This window comes from Rhinolophus sinicus, chromosome 14 (assembly GCF_057876585.1).
Source record: "Rhinolophus sinicus isolate RSI-liver-muscle chromosome 14, RSI-T2T, whole genome shotgun sequence".
Lineage (NCBI taxonomy): Eukaryota > Metazoa > Chordata > Mammalia > Chiroptera > Rhinolophidae > Rhinolophus > Rhinolophus sinicus.
Window position 1 is genome coordinate 5,800,153 of NC_142514.1, and position 21,734 is coordinate 5,821,886.

The 21,734-nt window shown below is 45.4% G+C and overlaps 1 non-coding gene across 1 annotated transcript; it reads left to right on the plus strand.

The window, feature by feature from the left end:
* Window positions 1–20,901: 20,901 nt before the first annotated feature.
* TRNAI-AAU (transfer RNA isoleucine (anticodon AAU)) lies at window positions 20,902–20,975 on the plus strand. The gene has a single exon. It is a non-coding gene; the product is annotated as a tRNA-Ile (tRNA).
* Window positions 20,976–21,734: the final 759 nt, after the last annotated feature.

The window sequence follows — 21,734 nt, forward strand, 5'->3', positions numbered from 1 at the left end:
GAGTCTATAGTGAGCCAGGGAGAGGTGACAAAGTGACTTTCTCCCAGGACAGAAAAACTTTAGGTGAGTTGATTACCATAAATAAAGGAAATGAATTTCAGTCTCTATAATTAAGAATAAAATAGAAGAACAAAGAAACCATAGTAAAAGCAACAGGCTCATAGATCATGGCCAGAAGATGTAAAAATATACAAACTAACCAATCCACAGGTCAAGATACGATGAGAGACAAAAACCTAAGTCCATAGTTACCCATTGTGTGTTACAAAATCTCGCATGTCAATTATACCTCAATAAAAAAATTTTAATTTTACAGAATTTTTTTTTAAAGATTTTATTGGGGAAGGGGAACAGGACTTTATTGGGGGAACAGTGTGTACTTCCTGAATTTTTTTCCAAGTCAAGCTGTTGTCCTTTCAATCTTAGCTGTGGAGGGCACAGCTCAGCTCCAGGTCCAGTTGCCGTTGCTAGTTGCAGGGGGTACAGCCCACCATCCCTTGCTGGAGTCGAACCAGCAACCTTGTGGTTGAGAGGACACGCTCCAACCAACTGAGCCATCTGGGAGCTCAGTGGCAGCTCAGCTCAAGGTGCCTTGTTCAATCTTCAGTTGCAGGGGGCAGAGCCCACCATCCCTTGCGGGACTCGAGGAATCGAACTGGCAACCTTGTAGTTGAGAGCCCACTGGCCCATGTGGGAATCGAACCGGCAGCCTTTGGAGTTAGGAGCATGGAGCTCCAACCGCCTGAGCCATCAGGCCGGCCCTACAGAATTTTTTTAAAAACTACTTTTAGGTACCAATGATAATATATTAATGAAAATGCACTCCAAACCCAATGTAGAAACCCAAAAGTACAGGTTAAAGACACAAATGTGAAATGCAACACTGAAGATATTTTAGAATAAGAGATACGAGAAGTTGTTGAACAAGACCCAAAAAGCACAAACTGTTCAAAGACACATTTGACTAAAATAATGTTGAAGACTTCTTACGATATATCAAAATAAATGCAAGCCACAAATTGGGAAAAGATCATTGTCATTTTCATAACCAGGAAAGGATTAATGATCAGAATGTATAAAGGAAGCTTAAAAATCTGTGGAAAAGAAAAATAACCCAATAGAAAAGCGGGTAGAGGGCAGAAACAGGCCATGCACAGAAGGATCTGCATGTCCAGTAAACAAAAAGATGCTCACTCTTTCATGATTTAATTCTTGACAGTTTCAATGTGTGTGTGTATGTGTGTGTGTGTGTGTGATAGTGGTAAAATACCCATAACATAAAATGTACCATCTTAACCATTTTTAAGTGCCCAGCTCAGTAGTGTTAAGTATATTTATCTTGTTGAGCAACCAATCTGCAGAACTCATCATCTTGCAAAACTATATCCATTAAACAACTCATTCTCACCCCTCCCCCTTCCCCCGGCAACTACTATGCTCCTTTCTGTTTCTATGGCTTTGACCCTAGATACCTCATATATGTGAAATCATGCCATCTTTGTCTTTTTGTGACTGGCTTATTTCACTTAACATAATGTCCTTATAATAATTTGCTATGGCTGTCATAACAAAATACCACAGACTGGATGGTAATAACAGAAATCTATATTCTCACAGTTCTGGAAGCTGGAAGTCCAGGATAAGGTGCCAACAGGGTTAGTTTTTCCAGAGGGCTCTCTCCTTGGCTTGAAGATGGCTATCTTCTCATCGTGGCCTCACATGGCCTTTTCTCTGTGTGTGTGTATCCCTGGTGTCTCTTCCTTTTCTTATAAGGACACCAGTCCTGTTGGATTAGGGCCCATTTTCGTGATGTCAGTTAACTTTAATCACTTTCTAAAGGTCCTTTCTCTAAATTTAGTCACATTGGGGGTTAGGGCTTCAACACATGAATTTTGGGGGAACACAATTCATTTTTTAACAGCCCTCAAAGTTCATCCATGTTGGCATGTATCAGAATCTCTTTCCTTTTTAAGTGTATGTAGTATTCCATTGTATGTATATACCACATTTTGTTTATCCATTCATCTGTCAATGGACATTGGGTTGCTTCCAATTTTTAGCTATTGTGAATAATGCTGCTATGAACATATTATAAAAATACCTCTTTGAGACCCTGCTTTCAATTCTTTTGGGCATATACCCAGAAGTGGAATTGCTGGGTCATATAGTAGTTCTCTTTTCTTAATTATTTGAGGAACAACCAGAGCAGCTGCACCATTTTACATTTCCACCAACAGTGCACAAGGGTTCCCATTTCTCCACATTCTCAGCAATACTTGGTTTGTTTGTTTGTTTGTTTGTTTGTTTGTTTTATAGCTGTCATCCTAATGGGCTTGATATGATATCAACAACTTAGCTTTTTGAACTTGAAATTCTCTCCTCCAATGATCCTAGTCTCTACCTTTACCCCAAATTTTGTATTTCCCAAACCTGCCACCCCTGCCTAATTTCAGCGTCAGGCATCCCATCCTCCAAGCACCTCCTTCTAGCTATTTTTTCATTCCTCCATTATCCCGATTCCAATAACACTTTGACCCCAGCAGAATATCTAATTCCACCTTTTCACTTTTAAGGACCGTGCAGGTCCTTAAAGTCAGAGGGAATCACCCCTTTGTGAATCGACAGAGACGAAGCTAAAGAGACAAACAGTCTATGCTCACTTGCCCATTGCTTTTGCTTTAGCACATTTTAAACTGCTTGAATTAATATGGCAGAACAAAAAATAACTACTTAGCTTGACATCACTTAAATACGTCAAATCAATTTCTGTTTTCTCATGTAAAATAAGTGTTTTGTCTTATAATGTGTACATTCATTAATGTTAATACAGATTAAAACAGACAAGAAAATATTAAGTATGTGAAGCTTCAGGCATTGTTTCCTTCTCTCCTCCCCAGACTCTGTTGGAGACCATCGCTCTAGTCCTTGATCTTTTCTCTACCTGCACTCAGTCCCTCATTGATTTCATTCACTGTCATGGCTTTAAAGACCATCCAATTGCTGATAATTCTCAATGTACGTCTCCAACCCACACCTCTCTCCTGAATGCCAGATTCATATAGCCAATGGCCAATTCAACGTCTCCACTTGACTAATAGGTATGTCAAATTCAATATGCCCAAAATAAACACCTGCACCACCTCAGGTCATCCCCATCTCAGCCAATGGCAACTCCGTCGTTCTAGTTGCTCAGATGAAAACCATTAAGTCTCTCACAACCACATTCAATCCATCAGAAGAATCTCATTGGCCCTACCTTCAAACCGTGCCCAGAAGCTGACTGCCTCTCACCACCTGCACCACCACCACCCTCGTCCACGTCACTATCATCTCTTCCCTGGATTATTGCAGTAGTCTCCTAACTGCTGGCCTCTCTGCTTCTACCCTTGTCCCCGCAGGGTGGTCTCTTCTCAACACGGCAGGCAGTAACCCTTTTAAAGTATGGGTTAGATTATGTCACTCTTCAGTTCAAAACTGGGTAATGACTCAATATCAGTCCAGATGACCCACGTTATCTTGCGATGACAAATAACCCCAACATTTCAGAGTTAAAATGGCGATCGTTTCTTTTCTGTGTGCTACGTCCCTCTCAGGCAGGCAGTGGGGCCCTGCTCATCCCCACCATTGCTCAGGGACGTGGGCTCTCAGCACAGGGTATCATCTTGAGTGTTTCTGGTCACCTTGGCAGAGGAGTAGAAAGCTCTAGAATATTTATCCCTGATAATTAAATGCTCCTAAAGTGAATTCTCAAAATTCAGTGACTGGAACTTGTCACATGGCCTGATACATTCCTAAGAAAGCCAAAAAGTGCAATCCTCCTTGTGCTCAGAGGGCAGAGAGCCAGAAATATTTGGCGATCTGGACTCATGACCACCCCAGGCTTCCAGTGGTGCTCAAGATAAAAACAAAGTCCTTACAATGGCCCAGGAGCTCTGCATTAGTGGGCCTAACTCTCACCTCTCTGACCTCATCCCGTGCTCTTTCCCAGGTGCAGTCACACCTGCAAGCCTGTTCCTCTGCCTTTGTGGCTTGTTTCTCCAAACATCTGCATGATTAATTCCCTCACTTCCTACCCTGACCACTTTTTTAAAAATTGCCATCCACCCCTTCTCCATTTCCAGTCGTCAGCCCCAGCCCACTCTCCACACACACACACCTGAATGACAACTTCACAAGGGCAGGGAAGGCAGGTGCTTTTTCTGTCTTGTTCACTGATGTACCCCCACAAGCCCAGCTCTGGACCTGGCACAAAGTAGGGGCTTAGGAAGTACTGGCGGGATGAATGAACCTCACTAGCAGTCAGTAAGTGCAAACTAAACCCACAAAATACTGTTTCACAACCATGAGATGACGAGACGTACAAATCCGACAACAGCAAGCCCCAAAGAGGATCTAGGGAGATGGAATCTTCCTGCACTGCTGGAGAGAGTGCAAACTGGTACACCGCTTTGGAGAGCACTTTGGCACTCGGTAGTCAACAACGGTTTCAATTCAGCTGTGTCACGTCCCAGTACTCACCTTAGAGAAACTCTTCCACATGTGCCCAAGGAGACAGGCGCACAGATGTGCATAACAGCATTGCTTATAATAGAAAAACAATTGAAAACTGGAATTTCCATCAGCAGGGCAAGTGAGAAATCATTGTCATATGCAAGGGAATATAAAGCTGTTAAAATAAATTCAATTTACATGTGTTGACTTTCAGTCTGGCATGTAAGGAGCTTGGAAGATGCTTTCATTCACACAACCCCCCAAAAACCTGAACAAACTGAAAATCAATAACTATTCTTAGATCCATCAGAAAACTGAGGTCAAATTGCTGACCAAAATTTGGAGAGGCAGACAGGTAGGTACAGAGAATCACAACTTACCTAAGCTGAAACCTCCATGGGAACCAGTCCAGGGTGGGAAAACCTAAGCTGTAATCGATGAGTTGCTGGAGGCTCCATATGGACGAGTTTAGAGTTAAAAACCGTAGGGGAACCCAGTCATCAGGAGGCCCCCACACTTCCATGAGTTTTACCTCCAGGATCTCTACTGGTTCTCACAGTAAAGATCTGAGAACACTGCCATTGTGTTTCCAGCAGGGGAAGGAAAGGAGCATTTTGGAAATCGCCCGGCCCACACTGCTCTTTTTAACAAGCCCTGCACTCAGGAGAAAGCCTAACTGACCTGGGGGAAGGGAAACACCCAGCTGCAGCCCCCTCTTATCGTCCTGTCTCATCTAAAGGGATGAGGTAACTGAGAAGCACTGGTGAAGGTCACAGCCCATGGGCACTGGCTCACTAAAGGACTGAGACCTAATCATCCACACTACACATGTCATACTCTAACTGTAGAAAATCAAAGGCAAAGAAAAATCTTGAAAGAAGCCAAAGGAAAAAACTTAGCTATAACAGAGCAAAGGAAGAATCACATAGAACTTCTCTTTGGAATCTATACAGGCAAGAAGAGAATGGGGGCGGCCGGATGGCTCAGTTGGTTAGAGCGTGAGCTCTGAACACCAAGGTTGCCAGTTCGATTCCTGCATGGGATGGTGGGCTGCGCTCCCTACAACTAAAGATTGAAATCGGCGACTGGACTTGGAGCTGAGCTGCGCCCTCCACAACTAGATCGAAGGACAATGACTTGGAGCTGATGGGCCCTGGAGAAACACACTGTTCCCCAATATTCTCCAATAAAAAACAAAAAAGAAGAAAATGGAGTGAAATATTTAAAGTGTTGAAAGAAAAAGCCCACCAACTTAGAATTCTGTATCCAGTGAAATTAAAAAAGTTATCCTTCATAAGTCTGGGAGGAATAAAGACTTTCTTAGACAAACAAATACTGAGCGAATGTGTTGCCAGTAGAGAGAGCTGCCCTGCAGGACATGTTAAAAGAAATTCTCCAGAGGAAAAGAAAATGACATTGGTCGGAAACGCAGGTCTACAAAGAAAGCAAGGGCATTAAAGAAGGAATAGTGAAGGTAAAATAATTTACATGTAGTGATACCAAAATACATAAAATAAAAATTAAGGAGCATAGTGTTCAAGGAAAAAGCCAATTTTCAAAAAGACATTTCACGTAATGACACCATTTATATGAATTATAAAAGCATACTAAACCATGCTCTACATATTATATAGAGAGATAATAAAAATATAAAAACATTCACTAAAAAAGAGTCAAACCAACTTCACCCTCTGGGGAGGGTGGCAGGAATGTGGCGTGAGAAGAATCATTCAGTTGTATTTGTAATATATTATTTCTTTTTAAAGTATTGGGAGCAAATATGGAAAAAAAGAACATTTTCAAAATTGATTGCCTATTATCTTCCATTAAGGAAAAATTTTAAAGATTTTCAAGAAAACAAGTAGTTGTTTCAGCATCCTTATAATATTACAAAAAGCCACTTTCTCTTCTTCCCCATGTTTTTTAAGACAAATCTTGGACACTCAATTCACAAAGACATTGCCACCAGTCGAGAAAAGTTTAGCAGCCTCAGTGAAGTGATAAGGGCCCTTTACCCAGCAAACAAAAGGTTCCATGTGTTTTGCAGAGGATCTCATATGCTCAAAGCTGATTTTAATGGGATTTAAGATCCAGTTTAGGTAACAGCTCTTTGAAATGTACCCCTGCTCAGGGTGGACAAAGTTTTCATCTGCCTTCAGTCCCCATGGACAGGTTTCAGTATCAGTGCTTCGAATCACACTGGATGTACTGTTGACAACCAATACCTTCAGTTTATGTCACTTTTTAAAATGCTGATATTTTGATCCCTTGAAGATAAACACCTACAAATCAATAAAATGGTATTCACGAAGGTAAACAAGATGATACAGCAATTAGCAACCGTACCATTTAGTCAAGTCTATTAATGTTCTAGTCTCAGACATGTAGGATGGTAAAACCATACAAATATCATTAAATGCCAGATAAGAAAACACGAAATTAACAGAAGCCAAGTATTTCAAATCCATTAAAATTTACCTTAGAATCTTACAATGTTTCATCAGGGTAGAACCCCCAAAATCACTTCGTCAGACTCTGGTTTCAGAATCTTAAATAGTTTTGGTGACTGTTCTGGGTTGAACTGTTCCCTCAAAAAAGATATGTTGAAGTCCTAACCCCTATTCCTGAGACTGACCATGTTTGGGAATAAGATCGTCGCAGAGGTCATTAGTCAGTCAAGGTGAGGTCAGCTGGAGGAGGATGGGCCCCTAATCCAACATGATTGATGTCCTCATAAGAAGATAAACATGCGAAGGCACAGAGATGCCGGGAGACTGCCATAGGAAGATGGGGACAGAGATCGGAGTGATGCGTCTACAAGTCAAGGAACAACAAGGATTGATGGCCGTCACCAGAAGCTAGGACAGAAGCATGGAACAGATTCTTTGTCAGAGCCTCAAAAGGAAACCAACCCTGCCAACACCTTAATTTGGGACTTCTGGCTTCCAGAACTGTGAGACAATAAATCCCTGTTGTTTTAAGCCACGCAGTTTGTGGTACTTTGTTACAGCAACCCGAGAAAACTAACACAGTGACCAACCTAAAGAGCTTTGGTTCATCGCAATATTTATCACGTCAGGTGTCTCTGAAACACAAGGATATACAAGTACGCATTCCATTAGCTCTCATCTCAGGTCACGTAGCCTCTGGAAAACTCCACTGTACACTGGTGACAGGAAGAGAGTGAAAAAGGCAAGTAACGGCTTAGTTTGTTGTGACAATAGTTTTGACCTCATGGACCTCAAAAAGAGGGTCCTGGACCTCACCTTGAGAACCGCAGACTCATCCAAATCCCTCCTTTTTGACCAATGAGGAAACTGAGACTCAGGGATGGGAAGTGGCCTCCCCTGGTCTTGGCCAAACTAGAGTCCCGGCCTCCTGGCTCCCTGTGGGGGATCCTAGAATCACAGAGCCACAGAACATATGTTTAGGGACGGGACAAAGGTAAGGAACTAGTGTGAAACCCATTCGCTCAGACTAGACACTGCTCTGACTCCCAGGCATCATTAAGCCCTTTAAACTGGCTTGTGCGAAGCCCTCGTTTATTTTAAAAATTGATTTAAAGGGCGTGGGCCATATTTTAAGAGACAGGAGTAAGCTTTTAGCCCCAACATCTCAGGGAACAACTGATTTTGATGCCAAGGACGCCAAGGGCACCCGTGAACCCCTGAGATGGGACAAAGACAACGTGAGTGTTCATGCGTATGCGCGTGTGAGCACGCATGATTTGTAGAAGGGGGCTCCCTAGTGCTCACAGGTGTTCAAAGGGGGTCCATGACTCAAAAGAAGATAACAAACCTGGCAAGAGGGAAAGGTCAGCTCGGAATGCCGACCCGAGGCTCTCTCTCTGCCACGTATCAGCTGCTTCTCCCTTCTCTGCCCACAGCACAAGTCTGCACGGCTCCCCTCGGAGGTGTGCGTGGGACCTCCCTCAGCCCTGAACCTTTTGCTTCGTTGCCTCATGCCATGACAAGAGATGTGCGTGAAACAGCCAAGTCACTGAAACATCATGTGAGGGACGACCGCCACTTGTGGGAGCCAACCAGAAGAATTCAGAGCTGAGGGGTGACAGGGAGCAGGGTCAGGGGGTTCCAGGAGGTGGAGGACTCGTCTGTCCTTTCTTCCCTCAGTTTGGCCCAAAAGGACCAAACGTTCGTATAAACAAGAACCCTGTAACAATAACATTTAAATTTTAAAATATTTTAAGACTTGAACATACACTGTATGGATTTTGATAGACTAAACTCAGCTCTAGGTAACTAAAGGAAGATTTTTCTAAAATAGAAAGTAAACAGTAATATATATTATACCTATATCTACACACACACACACACACACACACACACACACACATATATATATACACACACACACATATATATACATATGTGTATATCTGAAAGAAATAAATCTGGTCTTTTTTCCTCCAACTAGCTGAACTTCAATTTCCTGATAACCAACTACTTCAGTTGTTTGTCTTTGCATGGTCATGTCCACTAATCAGCTGTACTCCCCAAATCACATTATTTTTGGAGGACTCAGCAGAGAAAATTAGCAGATTGATTTCTCATCTAAATACCCAAAGCACGCAGCATAAAAAACAATTTTAAAAAATTTCAATTGAACAAATGTTTGAAATAACTCATTGCTTATTTTTTGTATATTTTGTGGCACAACAGAAAGATGCCACAGCCATTTCTGGAAAAGCAGATTTATCTTCTAAGAAGCATTTCGGTTCAACTTCAAATACACAAATGCTGAAATCACTATGGCCAACCAAGGTCTTTCCTCTGAGAGGGATTGAATTGCATGGTCCCCCCACCCCGTCCCCACTTACGAGGTCAGATAATTAAGTTTGCGAAATCATCCTAGAAAGTGCTGCATACCTCATTGCTGAATATCACTACGGTCACCTTAGAAGTACTCCTCTTGTGAAGCTATGGACCAATGCCAGTGCCTAGTCCACCCTTCAAAGCAATTTTGGAACTCTTTTTCTGGAACGGCCATCAGAGGTGTCGTCATATTACCCTTAATGTCCTGAATGTCATCAAAATGTCTTCCTTTCAATATTTCCTTTATCTTTGGGTAAAGACAGAAGTCATGGGGGGCCAGGTGAGTAAGGAGGGTGTTCCAATACAGTTATTTGTTTACTGGCTAAAAACTCCCTCACAGACAGTGCCGTGTGAGCTGGTGCATTGTCGTGATGCAAGAGCCGTGAATTGCTGGCAAAAAGTTGAGGTCGTTTTTGTCTAACTTTTTCACGCAGCCTTTTCAGCACTTCCAAATAGTAAAGTTGGTTTACTGTTTGTCCAGCTGGTACAAATTCATAATGAGTAATCCCTCAGATATCAAAAAAAGGTTAGCAACATCGTTGCAACAAGTTCACAAACCTAACTGTCAGACCTCGTACGTGTTCATTTTATACCTGGCAGCAATAAAAGGTAGTTCATTCTTGGGTTTTATCTGGTAAAATACCACAGTTTAATTAAATGATTTTGGTTTAAGTCCAAAATAGTCTCTTCATGATGTCATAGAATTTATTGGTTTTCTGATCGGTGCCAAGTCTGTTAAGACTGTACATTATGTTCATTATATATTACGGTCATCTCTGTTTCACAGTTCATTATTTAATAGTGCTTATCTAAAAGGTTAAAGTCTTTATGGGATCATTTGGCTCATTCTTAACTTGACTAATTTACAAATAATTTCACAAATATCTTTGGAGCACCATTAGTTGTCTGCAAAGATCTGACTCAGGACACGAATCTTCAGATTATTAAGGCTTCACTGCTTTAGCCAGAGACCCTTCAGCATTTCCTTATTCCAAATAATCACCACCTTGTCAAATAAAGGTAGTGTACATTCATAATGTGGGAAACTGATTTTTAAAAGTCATTTTCCCTTCATTATAAATCTCAGAAATCAGGAATCTAAGCTACATCTCCTTGTCATGAATGCATATTCATAAGAGCCTTCATATAAAAAAGAAAAGCTGAATGGAAAAAGAAAATGTTGAAAGATATTTTGCATAATAAAATATTTTGTTTCTAATGAAACCAATCAATAGCACAAGAATTCTGAAGGGATCGTGTACATGCAATAAATCATTGCAGAGGATAAAATGCATTGAATGTCTGTACTGTTCCCTACTGTTCCATGCACTGAGGAAATGTACTAGTGATTCACTAGCCAGATCATCAAGGTTCTGGCTGGTGGCCCCTTGTCAACCTGTCCCTTATAAAAGGAACATGAGTCAATTTTTGATGCTCATCAAAAGAGCTAAGTGGTTCCTTCATTCATACCTTAATTCAAAATTCAAACCTTTTCATTCATTCACAAAGGCTAGCTAGAACATCAGAACTATCTACAGTAACAATAACTGGTCCATCACACAAGTATTTGTTCCCTTCCTATGTGAGAGATTGGCCCAGGGGCAGGGCATCCCTTTGTATGTAGGAGGGCCCTGGAAGCCCCCTGGTGCTCTGCATTTCACCAAGTGCACGGGCATTGCTTTGAGACTGGTAAGTAAGCTGTGCTGCCTTTCTGAGAACAGATTTCAGTCGGTCATGTTGAATTATTTCAGTCCAGCACTGCGAAGACATGGATGCATGGCTGAATGGCTGATCAGTAATTATTAAGGCAGCGATTCGACCAGGAAGGGTCTTTCCAGGTAAAGACGTTGTCCTGCTGTGACTATCTGAGGGGGAGGGGAGAAATCAATGCAGAATCTTATTTCTCACCGTATACAAAATAAAATTTCTATTATTTAAAGAGTTAACTATAATAACTAAAAATATTTCAACTCAGGAAAAACTTAGGGGACTGCTTACCTTTTCAGTCTTCCAACCTCCAAATCCAAATATTGGATTGCCCCAGGCCCCACCTCAGCTTTCTCTTCTCTCTCTAAACTCATTACCAGGGTGCCGGATCTGTACTCACAACTTTAAATGAAACTGACACCAGCAACTCCCAAATGTGTGTCTGCAACTCAGACCCGTTCCCAGGATTCCAGACCCATAGACCGACACGCCTACGGGTAAGTCCAGTGGGCATCCTAAACTCACCAGGGCCCAAACCAAACTCCCGTTTTCCCTCCCTCCAACCCGCTCTTTTACTTGGGTTTCCTCGTCTCAGGTGATGGCAATTCATCCTTACAGTTGTTCCCGCCCAAAACTTCAGAACCACACTGGGTTCTCCTCTTTTACGCACCCACATGCAGTCTATTGGCAAAGCCTACCTTCGAGAGAGATCCAGGCTCTGACCACTTCTGACCACCTCCAGCGCTTCTGCCCCGCTCCAGAGCGCTGTCCCCTCTCTTCTGGGTTTTGGTACAAGCTTCCTCTGACAGTCTATTCTCACTAGAGCCACCAGGGTGAATGTTTTAAAACTTAAGTCAGGTTTTGCCTTCCTCCCCTTCAACTACCCCACTAGCTCCCAAGTCGTTCAGAGAAAACGCAGAGCCTTTGCCAGGGACCTACGAAGTCCCATGTGGCCTGGCCCTGCCTTTTCTCCTCCAACTCCATCCCCCACTCCTCTCATCCTGGCCCATTTTGTCCCTGTCACATGAGCTTCCTGCTAATCATTCACACAGACCCAGCTGCCAGGTTTGGCACCCTGGGACGCTGGCATGTGTCATCCTCTGTTTGAAGGGCCATGTTGCGGGTTGAATTGTGTCCCCTCACAAAAGATACTATGTCTAAGTTCTTGTCTCAGTACCTTATTTGGAAATAGGGTTTTTGCAGACATCATCCAGTTAACATGAGGTCATACTGGATTGGGGGAGGGACTTAAATCCAGTGACTGGTGTCCTTGTACGGAGAGAAATTCAGAGATGCAGAGAAGACACACAGGAAAGTAGGCTTTGTGGTGACAGAGGCAGAGATTGGGGTGATGCAGCCACAAGCCAGGAATACCAAGGATGGCCAGCGACTGCCAGAAGCTAGAAGAGGCAGGAAGTCTCCTCCCCTAGAGCCTTCAGAGGGGTGCTACCCTCCCAACACCCTGATTTGGGACTTCCAGCCGCCAGAACCGGAAGACCATACATTTTTGTTGTTTTAAGCCACTTGTGGTCATTTGTTATAGCAGTCCCAGGAAACTAATACAGCACACCCCTTTTCCCCCATATCAGATGCTTCCAACTGTCACTTGCAAGAGGGTTTGGGGACAGGGATCCCAGAGCTAAACTGCTCTGATCCACAAAAACCTTCTTAGGTTGCCCCCAGCCCCATTTTTCCTCCCTGCCCCAGCCCAGGGGACTCTCCCAAGGGGCCGGGGGCAATCCTTCTTTCCCCATTCTCTTTCCAGTTCTCTCAGCATGTCATAAACGTTGCTCCACCCCTAGGCTTTCGCTGTTGATTCCCCAAAAGGGGGATACTGTTTCTTGACCTTTATATTCTTACCGTACCTCTCATTCTCTTGAAGCAATGTGGATGCCTCTTCCAGAGGGAGGAGTTGCAAAGGACGGGGGTAAAAGAAAAGCACAAATATTAACAGTTCAAGATTTTTCAAGTCGTTATCTTGCTCCATTAACCAACGGACAAGTCAGGTTTGCTGGCGTGCAGTACTAGAGAGAACGCGGGCCCTAACCCATTTCTAACTAGTTCCCTCCTTTCTCCACTTTCAATTCCCTCACGCAATCCTCCGTGATAAAGCAGCAAAAATGGGAGGAATCAGTTATACCCACGGGATAAGTAGGAACAGGTAATGGGCCTTCTGCCCTGCAAAGACCTGAACAAACGGAAGTCAGGCTTGCTGCCAGCAGGGGCCCAGGACATCACGGTCCCAGCTCTGACACTCACATGGTGGCATTTGCAGGTGGAGCTACTGCCTTGCACCCCCACCGCCCAACTGTGGGCTGATGACTCAGGTGGCAGAGGGTTGGTGGGAGGCAACAGATGGAAGATGGTTCCAAAGACCAACAGAGAGACAGAGGGCTTTCCCCTGAGGTTGGGGGGGGGGGGAACATATTCCAGGAGCAGACACAGATTGCTCAGCAGAGCGAGTACCCTTTCAGTGACTAGAAACAAAAGGGTGGTCAGTTTTTTTCTTATTGAAAACTGGTTCCTATTACCATGCATTATACTATGAGTATACTTTGGTATAAAGTTCTGCAAGAAACTGGAACAAGCATAAAAGCAAAGAAACCCTCCTGTGAGTGTTGCCAAGAAAAGGGAGAGGTTGAGAACAGTCGTTGGGGGGACCCATGGCTTCATTCATAGCTGGAGGCAAACCAGTTGAAAGCCACTGGGAAACAGGAAAGATGGGTCATCCCTCCACCTTTGCTGGACCATGACGAAACCAGCCGGGGCACTGGCAGGGTTGTGATGGAGGAAGGTTACCCATAAACAGATCGGCTACTGGCTGTACACAGGCTAGCATCCAGCAGCGCACTCAGGGCTGCAGGGGAAAGTGGCCTCCTCGCAGAGCTATGCTTGGGGCCCCAGCTGTAGGTAATTCCCCAAAATTAATATGCCCCTTTGTCCACATGCTGCGAAAACATGTCAGGATCCCTTTGCTTAGGCCTTCCCAGCAAGAACAAATGGCCAGATGGAGCAGTCTGCACTCAGTCCTGACTGCTCCAAGACCCCAGAGTAAGAAATTGTGTTTTCAGCGAGGCTCAGAGATGTTAAGTGACCTGGCCAAAGTCACACAGCCAGAAGGAGAGAGGAGTCACAGCTCTAAGAGTGAGCATGGATGTTTTTGCCTGCCTATCATCTATTCACCTTTTTTCTAGTGGCAGCAGCTGTTCTTCCTTTGGGAAAAGCCCTTTTCCCAGTTTCAGTCCATTGTTGGGTGTCACCAGAATCTGGGGTGATCTTGTGACCCAGGCCTAACCATCAGTGATTTCATCTCCCTGGGCTACAATAATTGGTTCAAAGACAGGCGTGTGACCCAATTCAAGCCAATGAGAGCCAGGTTTAGGATTTTGGCTAGAACAGTTGGGAGAAAGAAAATGGGGCTACTGATCTGAACATAAAGGGAGGTGCCGCCAAACCTGGAGAGCCTGCCTGGGGTAAAAACCAGCACAGAGGACAGCAGAGTGGAGGGATGGAGAGGTACTAAGTCCTGGTGAAATGCTTTCAGCCTCTGGATCCAGCCATGCCTGAAGCCACATGCCAATACAAGTCCTTTTTGATTTAACTGAATTGGTCACTGCCACTTGCAAATGAAAAGTCCTGAACCCAGCAGACCCCAAATCCATGCCCTCTCCTGACACCAGGCTGCCATCACGGCCCCAGAGCACCATCTCAATCCTGGCCAGGCAGGGGTTCCACTCCAGCAGTACTTAGCCTCAGCTTGTCTCTGCACCGTAAAGCTGTGTTCACCTTTAAAATCCAGCCCCTGACAAGGTCCTGTCCCAGGATGGGTGCTTGATAAGCAAGAAAGAAAGAGGAGCAGGTAAACAAGTGGGAGCTACTTTGCTGTTATCTCCTTTGGGACAAATTAGCTCCAGGGAGTGTGGGACCCACCGCGGGGCCCAGGATGCTCGCTGGGCATTTCCTTCTGTTTCCTCTCCAGTCATCCTGTCGGCTCTTCCTCCTTCTAGGAAGGAGACAAACGAGTGAAATGGAAGCTTCTGGAAGCTTCAGTCCACCCTGTCAAAGGAGGCAGGCACCACGGACAGGGATCCATGTGTGTAACTTCGTATCTTGTAAACATTTGTTATTGTTACCGCACAGGTGTTTCCTTATAGCATCTAGGGGAAAAGAGGAGGAACTGGAGGAGGGGGTGGGAGGAAAAGGAGCACCCCCTGACAGAGACAAGAAAATCAAGGTAGGGAGCTAGTCTGTGCCAGTATCTGTAGGACACTCCATAAAAGCAGGGGAAAGACATGGGCAGAATGCTCAAAAGAAGAGAGCCAAGGACCTGATCACGCCCCCACCCCCACACCATCCCAGGCTGTCCTTACCTAGACCAGACGTCCAGTGGCCCTGCCTTTTGTGAACTTGCTGATTTTCCCTAAATAGAACCAGGTAAGAACAGAGAACAAGGCAGAACCGGGCTGCAAGGCCAGAAACCTGACCCCTGGAACGCAGGTGCTGTTGCTCAGGGAATTTCCTGTGGGAAATTCTCAAGTCGTGATCTGACCACAGAGGGCAATTCTGCCTGGAACTCGCTGGTTTCCTTTAGAGCATGTGCAGTGGACTTGTGCACCAATGTGGCCGCTTGGGCCCTGCTCATTTCCCAGGAAGTGCCACCCCAGCCCGTGTTGTGTTTGCAATGCCAAACACAGCTGTGTTGGAGGGAGGGCCCGCTTAGCGCCTGCCACATGGCTTCTGTGTCCCGGCGAGGCCGGGGCAGGCGAGATGAGACCCACTGCTTAAGACCCCAGGGTTTGGTGTCAGGGACAGCACAGCAAGGGTGGGCTGCACGTCATTCTGTCTCTGCCTCTGTGTCCTTCTCGATCCCTTCGACCCTTGATGAGCAAATGTCCTCAACATGCAAGAAATTTGAGGGACGGCGGCCGGATGGCTCAGTTGGTTGGAGTGCAAGCTCTGAACAACAGAGTTGCCGGTTCAATTCCCACATGGGCCATTGAGCTGCACCCGCCACAACTAGATTGAAGACAACAAGCTGCCGCTGAACTGCCGGAGGGGCTGCCAGGTGGCACAGATGGTTAGAGCGCGAGCTCTTAATAACAAGGTTGCAGGTTCAATTCCTGCATGGGATGGTGGGCTGTGCCCCCTGCAACTAATATTGAAAACAGCAACTGGACTTGGAGCTGAGCTGCGCCCTCCACAACTAGATTGAAGGACGACGACTTGGAGCTGATGGGCACTGGAGAAACACACGGTTCCTCAATTTAAAAAAAAATTTTTTTTTAAAGAAATCTGAGGGAAGGATGTGCTCCTCAAAAGGTTCAGATACCACAGGGAGCCAGGGAAGAGATCCCTTTGATTGTATCTCCATGGCGCTGCAGCCACCTCTGCAGTGGCGTTTCTCTGAACCTCCCCACAGCATCTGCAGTGACAAGGCAGACAGGCGTTGACAAAGACTTGCTGTCCAGGAATTTTCCTTTATCTAGTGACAGCTGCATTCATCTCACCAAGCTTTGCCCAGAGCTCTGGGCTGGCTTTTGCCACAGGGCACAGTCAGCAGGAAAGAGCAAACCTGTGCCAACCAGCTGGGGCTGGACAGAGGGCAGGGAGGCCAGCCAGTCCTCAGGGCCCACAGGGGCGGCAGGGAGGCCAAGGGGCTCAGTGCAGCTCCCACAGCGCCCCCTGGCGGCTAAGGGAAGCCCTAGCCCACCGCCAACTCCAACCCCCAACTCCACCCCCAGATGAGCTGGGACCACCAGCCACTAGCTTACCTGCCGCCCAGTTAAGGAGTGGCCAGGATGAGGGCCTGGAGCAGGGCCAGGCTGATGGAGTGAGCACCTCCTTACAAGTGTGAGCCCAACAGTCTCTTACCTCACCCTAACCCTGACCCTGATTTGCACCCTAGGATAGTGGATGGAGGGGCACCCTGCTCCCATGTGGGGGTGGGTAACAGGTGGGATTAGGGGTATGTGAAGCTGCACCAGACGGATTCAGGCTGGAGGAGGGCTTGGGGTCCTTTGTAGCCCCGTGGCCCCAGGCATTAGACGTCCGGCGTCCTGGTTCCACATGGGCAGACATGGGAGGTTTCATGCTAACTTGCGAGCTTCATTTTTCCAGTCCTAGCCAGGTTTAAGCCTAGCGAAGGCAGAAGTTTTGACAGCCCTGATTGCACCCTAAGGGCTCTTGTCTTAATGATAACAAAACGCACAGCCAAGGGTGAGGCGGGGTGCTGGGGGTGGCCATGACATCTGAGCACATTCTCTAAAAACACTCCCTTTCCAACTGCTTTCAAGGTGATCCGTTGACAGGTGTGATGACTTACATGAAAAGGACATCTTTTCAACAAATGGTGCTAGACAACTGGATATTCACATGCAACAGCTTACACAAAAAACGAACTCAAATGGATAAAAGACCTAACTGTAAGAGCCAAAACTATTAAACTCTTAAAAAGAAACATAGGTGTAAACCTAAGACCTTGGCTTAGACAATGGTTTCTTTAAAATGGCACCAAAAGCACAAGCAAAAAAAGAAAAACAATAGATAAATTGGACTTCACCAAAATTAGAAACTTTTGTATATCAAAAGACACTATCAAGAAAGTAAAAAACAAACAAAGCTACAGAATGGGAGAAGGTATTTGTAAATCATATATCTGACAGTATCCAGAAAACATAAAAAACTTTGGGAAGCCAACAGGACAAAGGACCCAATTTAAAAACTGGCCAAATGACTTGAAGACATTTCACCAAAGAAGATAAACAAATAGCCAACAGCACAAGAGAAGATATTCAACATCATTAATCATTAAGGAAATCCAAGATAAAACCACAATGAGCTACCACTTCACATCTACGGTGGTGGCCATGATAAAAAAAAAAAAAGAAAATAATAAGTGTTGATGAGAATGGGGAGAAATTGGAATCTTTGTACAATACTGGTGGGGATGTAACATGGTGAAGCTGCTGCAGAACAGACCTTGGTAGTTCTCAAAAAGGTAAACAAAGTGGTGGCCAGATGGCTCAGCTGGTTAGAGCGCGAGCTCTCAATAACAAGGTTGCCGGTTCAATTCCTGCATGGGATGGTGGGCTGTGTCCCCTTCAACTAAAGATTGAAAACAGCGACTGGACTTGAAGCCAAGCTGTGCCCTCCACAATTAGATTGAAGGACAACAACTTGGAGCTGATGGGCCCTGGAGAAACACACTATTCCCCAATATTCCCCAATAAAATTTATTTAAAAAAAAAGTTAAACATAGAATTACCGTATGACCCAGCAATTCTACTGCTAAGTACATGCCCCAAAAGAATTGAAAGCAGGGACTCCCACAGGTACTTGTCCACTCATGTTCACAGAAGTATTATTCATAATAGTCAAAAGGTAGAAACAATCCAAGTGTCTAGAAACAACCCAAGTGTCTATTAGCAGATGAGTAGATAAACAAATGGGGTCTATCCACAAAGTGGAATATTATTCAACCGTAACATGCTGAGTGAAATAAGCCAGACAATAAAGGATAAATATTGTGTCAGTCCCTTATATAAAATATCTAGAGCAAGCAAATTCAGAGACCAAAAAAAAAAAATACAGGTTACCAAGGGTTGTGGAGAGGGATATGGGGAGTTACTGCCTCATGGCTGTTGAGTTTGTTTGGGATAACAAAAATGTTCTGGAAATAGATAATGGTGATGGTTACACAACACTGTATATACCTATCGCCACTCAACTGTACAATAGAAAAATGGTTCAAATGGTAAATTACTGCTGTGTGGATTTTACAATTGAAACAAACAAACAAAAAAACTGGACCAGGGCATTGTCTTGCAGTGACTCCTCCTAACAGAATCAGGGGCCGTAGAGAAGTTTGAGTCAGGGAAGCTGCCCCCACTTAGGCCCGAGCATAACGGCCCTCAAAAATGTGCAGTCATGGCGGCACTCTGGTGGCCAAAAGCGGGAGCCCGAAGGTGACTGTCATTGGTGAAAGCCAGTGATGTTGGAGGGTTTTAATTGCTCCTGAATTAATGTGCGTACTTCTCACCCCTGGGGCGCTTGGGCTTAATTACTGTCTTAGGTCACATATGCCAATGAGCCTGGTCCCAGTGGACGTCAGTCCTGATTACGGAGCCCTCACACACTGCAGCAAGACTGGCAGGAAGTGAGGATGCCACTGGCCGCGGTGGTGCCTGCCTGCCCCATTTCTGGCTTAGGTGAGCTGGAGGGTTCAAGGTTGTACCTGGGGAGTGCTTGCTATGTTAAGGCACCAGATCAGTTGTCAATGGCTGAGAAGCCCTGGAGGACCTGAACTCACTGAACGCTTCGGGACAGAAGATTTTTACAGGAAAGGAAAAAAATGGGAAGATGGCCTGCAGAGAAGAAAAGACCATGGACCAGGGCTTGCAGGTGCAAAAGCCGCAGAGGGCTGGGCAAGTATGTGAGGGAAGCAGGCAGGTGGGACCATAGCCACCATCAGAAGTGAACGGCCCTCTGTTGCCTTCTAGGAATGCAGGCCCAGTGTTATTTTCCAGTCCACAACTGTACTTTAAATGGGTGCCCGTTATTGCATGTCAATTACACCTCAGTAAGGTTGTGTTCAGTGGGTCCCAATACCTCTCTCCCTGGGCTGCTGTGAGCGTTCCACGCCAAACTTTCTCGTTTCTGTTTAACCATCACAAGTGCTTCACCTGCTCTACAAGCCTTCCTCCCCTTTCGCTGTGTCCTGTGCCGCCCTAGGTAAGTGTAGCAGTGCCTGTTTCATTTATTCTGAGTAGGAGCCGAAGGCCGTGTGATCACACTCACGCTAGGCAATCACCCGAGGATGTACTCTTCTATTAGCCCAGTTTTACAGATGGGGCAACTGAAGCAGTCGTTCAGCGCAAGGGCCAGGATCCAAACCCATGTCTAACCCCACCTGTGCTCTTGGCCGCTGTGGGGGACAGGGAACAGGTGTTGGGGCCCCCGCTGCTTGGAGAGCTCACTTGGCTGCATCTACAGGCCCCAGCACAAAATTCACAGCCAAGATGGAGGCTCCTGTCACAGCGCTTCCTGCAATAAGGTCTGTGGACCGTGCTGATTCACTCAGCTACCATCTTCCGGCCTCAGCAGCATTCACTAAAAAAAGGGCAAGGACTGGGTTTTTTCAGGGAAAACCAGGCTGCAAAGCATCGTCTCCTTGAAAGGCTGGAGGTCTAGCTCTGCCTAGTCATCAGCAGCCCTGCAACACTTACTCTGCACCAGTGGTTCTCAAGCTCACTGCACATGCCGTCAGCTGGGGAACCTCACAAACTGCTGACGCTTTGGGTTTCACCCCGAGACCGATTTTCCTGATCTGGGTAATGCAGGCTTTACAAGCTTCCTGTGGGGTGCCAGCGCACAGATAAATATGAGAACCATTGCCTCACATTTTCAGTTTGCTTTTGTAAGAATGTCAGAGATGCAGTAATTTGGGGTTTGGAGGACACAAATGAGAAACATGTTTTGTGGAAAAGTGTTTGTAATATAGTTAAAGGTCCAGAGACTACAAACTGGTACTAATGTTTATTTTAGAAACACTCGAAGTTCCTGTAAACTCATGTGATGCAGACACGTCTGACATTCCAGGCCATCGTAAAGCCCCAAACTGTCTTCCTGGAAACTGGAAATTATGCTTCATTTCCACTGGGTCAGAAGTTGTCAGTCAACTGTCGCGACCTGGGGCCTTACCCATCGAGCCCCAGCTCGAAGCCTGCCTTCAGGGTGGGGCTCACCCTCCTACTACCTACACGTGCTCTCAAATCCAAGAGTAAGTGCCTTTACCTGCCAGTCGTTGTTTTAAAACCAAAGTGCCAGAAAATGTTGACATTAAACCAAGTTTAAAAATACTAATGCTGGGGGTGGCCTGTTAGCTCAGTTGGTTAGAGCGTGGTGCTAATAACATCAAGGTTGCTGGTTCGATACCTGCACAGGCCACTGTGAGCTGTGCCCTCCTTAAAAAAAAATCTAAAAAAAACCCCATACTAACATTGACTTGCTGCTTTCAAGTTGGAATAAACATAAACACTCTAGTAAGACTGCCAGGTCCAGTTCGATGATTCACTTCCCTCCAGAATCAACTTTCAGATAGAAACCAGTCATTACAACCTGGACTGGGTGAGTGGGTTAGGTTATATGTGCGAGAATTGTGCCATGTGAGGTGGAAGTAGGAATCTGCTATCATTACTTGGAGATTAATTATGGTTTAAGATGTGTATGGGTGCATCCTTGACAAGGGGTGGACAGTGACGGCTTTGTGACAGGTCAGCCTAACTAGAGTCCTGTTATTGCAATACTCATCCAGGTACCACTGTGAAGCTATTTTGCAGACATAATTAAAAGCACTAGTCAGCTGACTTTAAATAAGGTGTCATCCTGCGTGACCTGCGTGGGCTTAATCAGCTGGAAGGCCTTACAATTAAGGCCCGAGTTCTCCGAGAGTCGTCCGCCTGTGAGCCAGCACCTCATCCGTGCCCGGGGAGCTTCGTCCCGGTCACCCTCCCTTCTGAATGGCTGCCTGTGCACTTTGGATTTGCTTAGCAAAACCCCATCATCACAGAAGCCAACTGCTTGTGCTCAATCTCTTAATAGATATATCTTCTCCTACTGATGCTGCTTCTGGGGTTAAATCCTGAAGGACAGGTATAAGCAACGAACAAGAATGTCCACAAGGGGGTTGTGGACGCCTAGCCCCCC